This window comes from Heteronotia binoei, chromosome 21 (genome assembly GCF_032191835.1).
Source record: "Heteronotia binoei isolate CCM8104 ecotype False Entrance Well chromosome 21, APGP_CSIRO_Hbin_v1, whole genome shotgun sequence".
Classification (NCBI taxonomy): Eukaryota; Metazoa; Chordata; class Lepidosauria; order Squamata; family Gekkonidae; genus Heteronotia; species Heteronotia binoei.
The window spans coordinates 12,108,414-12,117,293 of record NC_083243.1 but is presented as its reverse complement, the minus strand read 5'-3'; the positions used below and the strand labels follow the sequence as shown (position 1 = coordinate 12,117,293).

Here is an 8,880-nt window from a genome sequence, read left to right as displayed (position 1 = left end):
TGCTGTCAACATACTTCCAAACAAAATTTGAGTGCAGTGGCATCTTTAAGACCAACGTTTTATCCACTGTGCAAGGGGTTGGACTAGATGACCCTGGAGATACCTTCCAACTCTATGATTCTAAGATTCTAGGGTCGGTCTTAAAGGTGCCCCACCAAACTTCGTTCCACTGCTTCAGACCGACACGGCTACCCACTTGAAGTTACTTCTGACTTTTGGTGACCCTGTGAATGAATGACCTCCAAAATGCCCTCTCTGGGACAGTCTGGCTCAGGGCTTGCAAACAGAGGACCTCGACATCCTTGATGGAGTCAACTCATGTACTGTTGAAGGACAGACCTAAACCTACATGGAGCAGGGGGTTGGACTAGAAGGCCTGTATGGTCCCTTCCAGGGGTCATTTTGAAGAAAAATAGGTGGTGGAGTGCATTAGCATAACAATTAGCATACGCCCCACACACACACACACGCCCCAGCCAAAATCAACCCAATGCAAGAAAGGAGAGCCCCGGGCAAGTGAGGCCTGCTTGGGCTGGCTAGAGATCCAGCCAGCCCAAGCAGGCCTCGCTCACCTGGGACTCTCCTGGGCCACCCCCCCCCCCAGTCAAAAGGCCAGCAAGCCGTTCACAACCCAAAATCACATAAAAGTGGAGAAAGGGTGGCGTGGGCTTCTCCAGGGGTTAACGAGGGCTGTTGGGGGCGTGGCAAAGCCCCTGGTGGCCGGCTGGCTGCCCGCTCTCCTAATCCGGGGATTGTTATGCAGCTGCACCAACTATTCAATGGAGAAGGTAGGTGGGAAGGAGGAGGAGGGGGGAACCCTCAGAAAGGTTCAGGAGCTGCGCTCCTGTGAGCTCCTGCTGAATCCGAGGCCTGGTCCCTTCCAACTCTGTCATTCTTTGATTCTATCTCCAGGTATTTCTGAGAATTGGCCACCTTAGGGCAGAGGAAACATGACCAGGGCCGCAGCCAAAGGGACCGAGGAGCCTTAGAGGAGTGTCGTTCCTCTTTCCCCATCTACGGGTCGCTTCCCTTTCCCGCCAGCGAGCTCACCGGCTCGCTGCTCCAAGCGCTTGGTGGGTATTAAGGGGCAATCCATGGCCCTGCAGCCTCCTAAATAACAGCCTGCGTTCAGCGTCCCAACGCCCAGGGTAAACATGTGTTGGTTGGCTGGCAATGCCGTTGAGCGACACCCGCCATTTGCCAGGATGGAATCATTGTACGTAATGGATAATTACTCTGCAATTAAACAATTTGGAAGCCACGAGGCAGGCTCGTTAGAGTAGAAACAAACAAGAGGGCGGATCGGCCTTTGTGGGAAACCGCAGTTGCCCTAAGAGAAAGCCCAACGGGGCAGCTCCGCGGGGGGAGAAGGGGGGAAATAGGGCAACCTTTTTAATGCCTAGATTTGTTTCCCAAGAGAGGAAGGTTGTCACCCACTGCCTCCTAGCTCTGGGTCCCAATTTCTCCATTTGGAAAAATGCCTCGGGGCCCAACAACATCAAAAATCTGGAAAACGTATCAACAATCTGGAAAACGTTTTCTGATCCCTACCTGTGTATATTTTTCCGTCAGGTCGCAGCTGACTTTTGGTGACCCTGTGTAATTTTCAGGGCAAGAGAAGTTCAGAGGTGGTTTGCCATTACCTGCCTCTGCATAGCAGCCCAGGACTTCCTTGGTGGTCTCCCATCCAAGTACCAACCAGGGACAAACCTGCTTACCTTCTAAGATGATGGCATGGAACTAGCTTGGGCCATCCAGGTCAAGGCAAGAGAAGTTCAGAGGTGGTTTGCCATTGCCTGCCTCTGCATAGCAACCCAGGACTTCCTCGGTCGTCTCCCATCCAAGTACAAACCAGGGACAAACCTGCTTACCTTCTAAGATATTATGAGATGGAGCTAGCTTGGGCCATACCACTCAAAGCAAGAGACATTCAGAGGTGGTTTGACATTGCCTGCCTCTGCGTAGCAACCCAGGACTTCCTTGGTGGTCTTCCATCCAAGTACCAATCAGGGACAGATTTGCTTAGCTTCTAAGATGATGGCATGGAACTAGCTTGGGCCATCCAGGTCAAGGCAAGAGACGTTCAGAGGTGGTTTGCCATTGCCTGCCTCTGCATAGCAACCCAGGACTTCCTCGGGGGTCTCCCATTCAAGTACCAACCAGGGACAAACCTGCTTAGCTTCGAAGATATTATGAGATGGAGCTAGCTTGGGCCATCCAGATCAAGGCAAGACACATTCAGAGGTGGTTTGCCGTTGCCTGCCTCTGCGTAGCAACCCAGGACTTCCTTGGTGGTCTCCCCTCCAGGGTTGACCCTGCTTAACTTCTAAGGTCAAGTTAGCTTGGGGCCATCAAGTTCAGGGCCATGTAATAATTATGTGCCATGAAGTCACACAGACCGCTTATGACAACCCCACAGGGTTTTAGAGTCCAGAGTCATTCAGAGATGGTTTGCCTTTGCCTGCCTCTGCATAGCAACCCTGGGATTTCTTGATGGTCTCCCATCCTAGTACTAACCAGAGTCGACCCGCTTCGCTTTCAACATCAGGCTATCCTGGGCCACTCAGGTCAGGACAAGAGATGAACAGAGGTGGTTTGCCATTGCTTGCCTCTGCATAGCAACCCCGGGCGTCCTCAGCGGTCTTCCATCCTAGTACTAACTAGGGCTGGTCCTGCTTAGCTTTTGAAAGCTGACAAGATCCGGCCAGCTTGGGCTACCTGTACATCTTAGGTCACAACTGATAAAAGAAAACAGGGCTGCCACCCAAAATGGAAGCACCTTGTTCAATAGCTATCCTCACTCATCACCCCTGTTTCCACACCTCAGCTTCTCATCGTTGGTGGCTGCTGGCAAGGAGACATGTCATTTTGGCTCATGGACAGAGATGCTATTAGGAAGGGGCAGGGGTGGGATTCTAGCAGGAGCTCCTTTGCATATTAGGCCACGCCCCCCTGATGTAGCCAATCCTCCAAGAGCTTACAAGGCTCTTTTTTTGTAAGCTCTTGGAAGACTGGCTACATCAGGGGTGTGTGGCCTAATAGGTAAAGGAGGTCCTGCTAGAATTCCTTACAGGGCTCTCAGTACAGAGCCTACTGTAAGTTCCAGGAGAATTGGCTGCATCAGGGGTGTGTGGCCTAATATGCAAAGGAGGTCCTGCTAGAATTCCTTACAGGGCTCTTCGTACAGGGCCTACTGGAAGCTCCAGGAGGATTGGCTACATCAGGGGTGTGTGGCCTAATATGCAAAGGAGGTCCTGCTAGAATTCCTTACAGGGCTCTCAGTACAGGGCCTACTGGAAGCTCCAGGAGAACTGGCTACATCAGGGGTGTGTGGCCTAATATGCAAAGGAGGTCCTGCTAGAATTCCTTACAGGGCTCTTAGTCCAGGGCCTACTGTAAGCTCCAGGAGGATTGGCTACATCAGGGGTGTGTGGCCTAATATGCAAAGGAGGTCCTGCTAGAATTCCTTACAGGGCTCTTCATACAGGGCCTACTGTAAGCTCCAGGAGGATTGGCTACATCAGGGGGTGTGGCCTAATATGCAAAGGAGGTCCTGCTAGACTTCCTTACAGGGCTCTCAGTACAGGGCCTACTGGAAGCTCCAGGAGGATTGGCTACATCAGGGGGGGTGCGGCCTAATATGCAAAGGAGGTCCTGCTAGAATTCCTTACAGGGCTCTTAGTACAGGGCCTACTGGAAGCTCCAGGAGGATTGGCTACATCAGGGGTGTGTGGCCTAATATGCAAAGGAGGTCCTGCTAGAATTCCTTACAGGGCTCTCAGTACAGGGCCTACTGGAAGCTCCAGGAGGATTGGCTACATCAGGGGTGTGTGGCCTAACAGACAAAGGAGCTCCCGCTAGAATTCCACCCCTGGGAAGGGGAAGTCAGGGACATGACTCAGGACTCTCCGTTTTGGTGGCAGTCCTTGTTCCTTTGTAGCATTCTGGTTAGTCCTTTATTTGACTTGCAGTTTGCATTCTGTGTCATTAAAGCTGGCAGATCTATAAGGGTCAGCCAACGGTTATTAACCATTGAGAGCCAGTTTGGTGTAGTGGTGAAGTGCGCGAACTCTTATCTGGGAGAACCGGGTTTGATTCCCCATTCCTCCCCTTGCAGCTGCTGGAATGGCCTTGGGTCAGCCATAGCTCTCATAGGAGTTGTCCTTGAAAGGGCAGCTGCTGTAAGAGCTCTCTCAGCCCCACCCACCTCACAGGGTGTCTGTTGTGGGGGGGGGGGAAGGCAAAGGAGATTGAGACCGCTCTGAGACTCTGAGGGCGGAATATAAATCCAATATCTTCTTCTTCTTCGTAAATCAGGGGTGTCAAACTAATGTTATGAGGTCTGGAACCAACATAAATGAGACCTTGTCGGGCTGGGCCATGTGTGTCCCAAAATGCAATGCCAGGTAGCAGAGATATAAACTTTATAAAGGACACAAACACAATTAAAGATTTAAAAACTTAAATAAAACATGCTTAAAACATAAGCAGTTGTTAAGTCTTACAGGTGTTTTATTTGTATCTCTTTCGTGCAATCCGGGGAACTAGGCAAAAGAAGCTCTGACTCTTTCCTTCCTTCCTCAGGGGACCAGGAGGGGGCAGAGACTCAGCCAATAGAAGGAAGAGAGGCTTGGCTCAGTAGCTCTGCTGTGCGATTGAGAGAGCCTGGCAAAGCAAGCTCTCCCTCCCTCCTTCCTCTACAAGAGAGGAGCCAGGGGCTTTGCTCTGTAGCTCCTGTGCGATTGAGCACGCCTGGCAAAGCAAGCTGAGATGCAGAAGGAAGCAAGACAGAGGGAGAAGGAAGCAGACGACAGCCAGTTACTCGGGGGCCTAATTTGGCCCCCAGGCCACAAGCTTGACACCCCTGCCAATGAGTCACAGCCCCTCACTGGTGGAACTGTATTCTCCACCTTCCCGTTCTCCCAGCATCCACCCATGATAAGTGCCTGAAAGGTGATGATGGGGGTTATGGTACTCACATGGAATATGGTGAGTACATATATGGAGAATACACCGTCCCTCAGGGAGGGACGGTGGCTCAGTCGTAGAGCATCTGCTTGGTAAGCAGAAGGTCCCAGGTTCAATCCCTGGCATCTCCAACTATAGAAGAGTCCAGGCAAATAGACGTGAATAACCTCAGCTTGAGACCTCAGAGAGCAGGGGAGGGATGGTGGCTCAGTGGTAGAGCATCTGCTTGGCAAGCAGAAGGTCCCAGGTTCAATCCCTGGCATCTCCAACTATAGAAGAGTCCAGGCAAATAGACGTGAATAACCTCAGCTTGAGACCTCAGAGAGCAGGGGAGGGATGGTGGCTCAGTGGTAGAGCATCTGCTTGGCAAGCAGAAGGTCCCAGGTTCAATCCCCGGCATCTCCAACTAAAAGGGTCCAGGCAAGTAGGTGTGAAAAACCTTAGCTTGAGACTCTGGAGAGCCGCTGCCAGTCTGAGTAGACGATACTGACTTTGATGGACCGAGGGTCTGATTTAGTATAAGGCAGCTTCATATGTTTATATGGTTATGGGGATATGGTAATCGCGCAGGCAAAAAAGGCCAGTGAGAGGAATCAGGTGAGATTCTCCCTCCTCCCTCTTCCTCCAATCAGGATCCAGCTCTGTGCTTTTTGACCCTGAAAACTAAACCCACCTTGTTCTTCTCATCGACTTGATTGTGAAATAAAAGCACAGCCAGATGCTGCTTAGCTGGACCATCTCAAAGTGTGCCTCCCGCCCCCTGACACTCATCTTTTGGAACCTGACAAGGAGGTCTTCGTGCGTCTCTCATTCCCACATCCTTCAAGCGTCAGCGATTGTCCTGCGGTGAAACCCGATCGGTGAACAATGTCGAAAAGAATGTCTTGGAATTGTTTCGTCTCCCTCTTCCAGCCCCGCCTTAGCCCATTCCCCCTGGGGGATTTCTTTTATTTCCCTGAGCCCTCCCTCGCACTCTTTCCCACCCCTTCGCCGTGACATTGAGAAGTCCGCATTGCCAGGTGTGCAAACTTCCTCTCCCTCCCGTGTCACATCTTTGGCAGAGCATAGAGAGAACATGGCAGGTAAGGTCAGGGTTGCAAGAACAACAACAAAAGACGGCAAGGTGAATTTTCTCTCCCCCCCCCCCCCCCGTCACCGGTTTTGTTCTCTCCAACCACCTTGGCCGGCTCACAGCTTCACAGTGATATTGTTTAGGACCGCCAACACTAACTTAACAACCCAAGTTACGGCTGATTAACTGATGAGCACCCACCTTAACCAGAGGGTAACTGTGTTGGTCTGTAGCAGAACAGCAAGACTCAAGTCCAGTAGCACTGTTATATTTTCTGAGTCATTCCAGCAACACACCGGAACCAAAGTAGCCCTTTGAACAAGTGTGTTCTCACATCACACAGTTCCCAAGTTTAAATGGTTAGATTTGAGTCCAGTAGCACCTCAGAGATCAACAAGATTTTCAGGGTATAAGCTGTTGAGAGTCAAAGCTTCTGAGTGTTTTTGCACTGACCTTAATCGGGAGCAACGTCCCTCTTCACTGCGGTGTCTGCGCGGATTTCGCACTAATTGCTCCACAGAACCCGGAAGAGCCGCAAAGTCCCGCGGCTTTTGCGTCACAAATGTAAACTGGTTTTTGACCCGGCCCAACATGGCCCAGTCCTTATGCCAGAGTCAGCCCTCATAACAAATGAGTTTGACACCCCTGATTTAGCCATTTCAATCAGGAACCATGTGATGTGAGAGCACACTGGTTGATTGCTTAGAGGCTACTTTGGTTCCAGTGTGTTGCTGTGATTCAGAATGGCCAAGAAAACAGTGACTCCTTTTCCTTCTTTCATATAATGAATGGTGAGATATTGCATCCTTGTTGAGAAGGCACCTGTGCTGAAGTTTGGGCAATATGAGAAAGATGGCGTGACCGAAAATTAATGTGGAACGGCAGTTAGAGTGTTGGATCAGTGCCTGAGTGACTAGCATTCAAATCCCCACTCTGCTATGGAAGCTGAGCAGTCGGGTTAAAACGGATAGAAGGAAGTCCTTCTTCACCTAAAGGGTGATTAATATGTGGAATTCACTGCCACAGGAGGTGGTGGCAGCTACAAGCATAGCCAGCTTCAAAAGAGGGTTAGATAAAAATATGGAGCAGAGGTCCATCAGTGGCTATTAGCCACAGTGTGTGTGTGTGTGTATAAATATATATATATTGGCCACTGTGTGACACAGAGTGTTGGACTGGATGGGCCATTGGCCTGATCCAACATGGCTTCTCTTATGTTCTTATGTGTGACACAGAGTGTTGGACTGGATGGGCCATTGGTCTGATTCAACATGGCTTCTCTTATGTTCTTATGTGTGACACAGAGTGTTGGACTGGAAGGGCCATTGGTCTGATTCAACATGGCTTCTCTTATGTTCTTATGTGTGACACAGAGTGTTGGACTGGATGGGCCATTGGCCTGATCCAACATGGCTTCTCTTATGTTTTTATGTGTGACACAGAGTGTTGGACTGGATGGGCCATTGGCCTGATCCAACATGGCCTCTCTTATGTTCTTATGTGACATAGAGTGTTGGACTGGATGGGCCATTGGCCTGATCCAACATGGCTTCTCTTATGTTCTTAAGCTTGCTGGGTGACCTTAGGCAAGTCTCATGCTCTTGATCTACCTCAACCCAATAGAAATGTTTTGAAATCCTACTAACAAAGTGTGACGCTCTGCTGAAATAGATGGAATGACTTTGGCTGGATTGTGCACTGTTTTTAATCAGCTTTCTCATATTGCCCAAACTTCAGCACCGATGCCTTCTCAAACTGGAGAGCCAGTTTGGTGTAGTGGTTAAGTGTGCGGACTCTTATCTGGGAGAATCGGGTTTGATTCCCCACTCCTCCACTTGCACCTGATGGCATGGCCTTGGGTCAGCCATAGCCCTGGCAGAGGTTGTCTTTGAAAGGGCAGCTGCTGTGAGAGCCCTCTCCAGCCCCACCCACCTCACAGGGTGTCTGTTGTGGGGGAGGAAGGGAAAGGAGATTGTGAGCCTCTCTGAGACTCTTCGGAGTGGAGGGCGGGATATAAATCCAATATCTTCTTCTTCATCTTCTCAGCAAGGATGCAAGAGCCAGTTTGGTATAGTGGTGAATTGTGCGGACTCTTATCTGGGAGAACCGGGTTTGATTCCCCACTCCTCCACTTGCAGTGGCTGGAATGGCCTTGGGTCAGCCATAGCTCTCTCGCAAAGTTGTCCTTGAATGGACAGCTTCTGGGAGAGCTCTCTCAGCCCCACCCACCTCACACAGGGTGTCTGTTGTGGGGGAAGGAGATTGTAAGCCTCTCTGAGACTCTGATTCAGATAGAAGGGCGGGGTATAAATCTGCGGTCTTCTTCTTTTGTTGTTGTTGTTAAAAAGTGTGAGTGCCTGCATATTGGGGCTTCTGCCTCGGTCCTCAGGTTATAAGAACATAAGAGAAGCCATGTTGGATCAGGCCAATGGCCCATCCAGTCCAACACTCTGTGGTACACAGTGGCCAAAAAACCCCCAAAACCCAGGCACCATTGGCCTGATCCAACATATATCAAGAGTGTGTGTTATATGGAGTGTGTGTGTGTGCGTGTTGGTGGGGGTGCTTAGTGGCCTATATCAAGAGTCCCCAGTTCTTGAGAGCAACCTTTTAAAAATAAAATCTGCACAGCCAAACAAATCTTCAATAGCCAATCAGAAACCCCGTTGGGCAAAAGCCCTACCTGCCCCCACCCATGTTCTAAAAATATCTGGCAGGTGCCAAGAAAGGTGTCCTCCCCCTCCTGTCCTCACCCTTTGAAGCTCCAAGGCTGCCAAAGTTCCCTGCTCTTTCTGCCTTGTCTTTGCCGGCTGCGGCAGGAAGCAAATCTGCAAGGAAAA

General features: G+C 50.5%; 1 non-coding gene across 1 annotated transcript; it reads left to right on the top strand.

Annotated features, from left to right (window-relative positions):
- The first annotated feature begins 5,161 nt into the window (after nucleotides 1-5,161).
- On the top strand, nucleotides 5,162-5,236 carry TRNAA-GGC (transfer RNA alanine (anticodon GGC)). The gene has a single exon. It is a non-coding gene; the product is annotated as a tRNA-Ala (tRNA).
- Nucleotides 5,237-8,880: the final 3,644 nt, after the last annotated feature.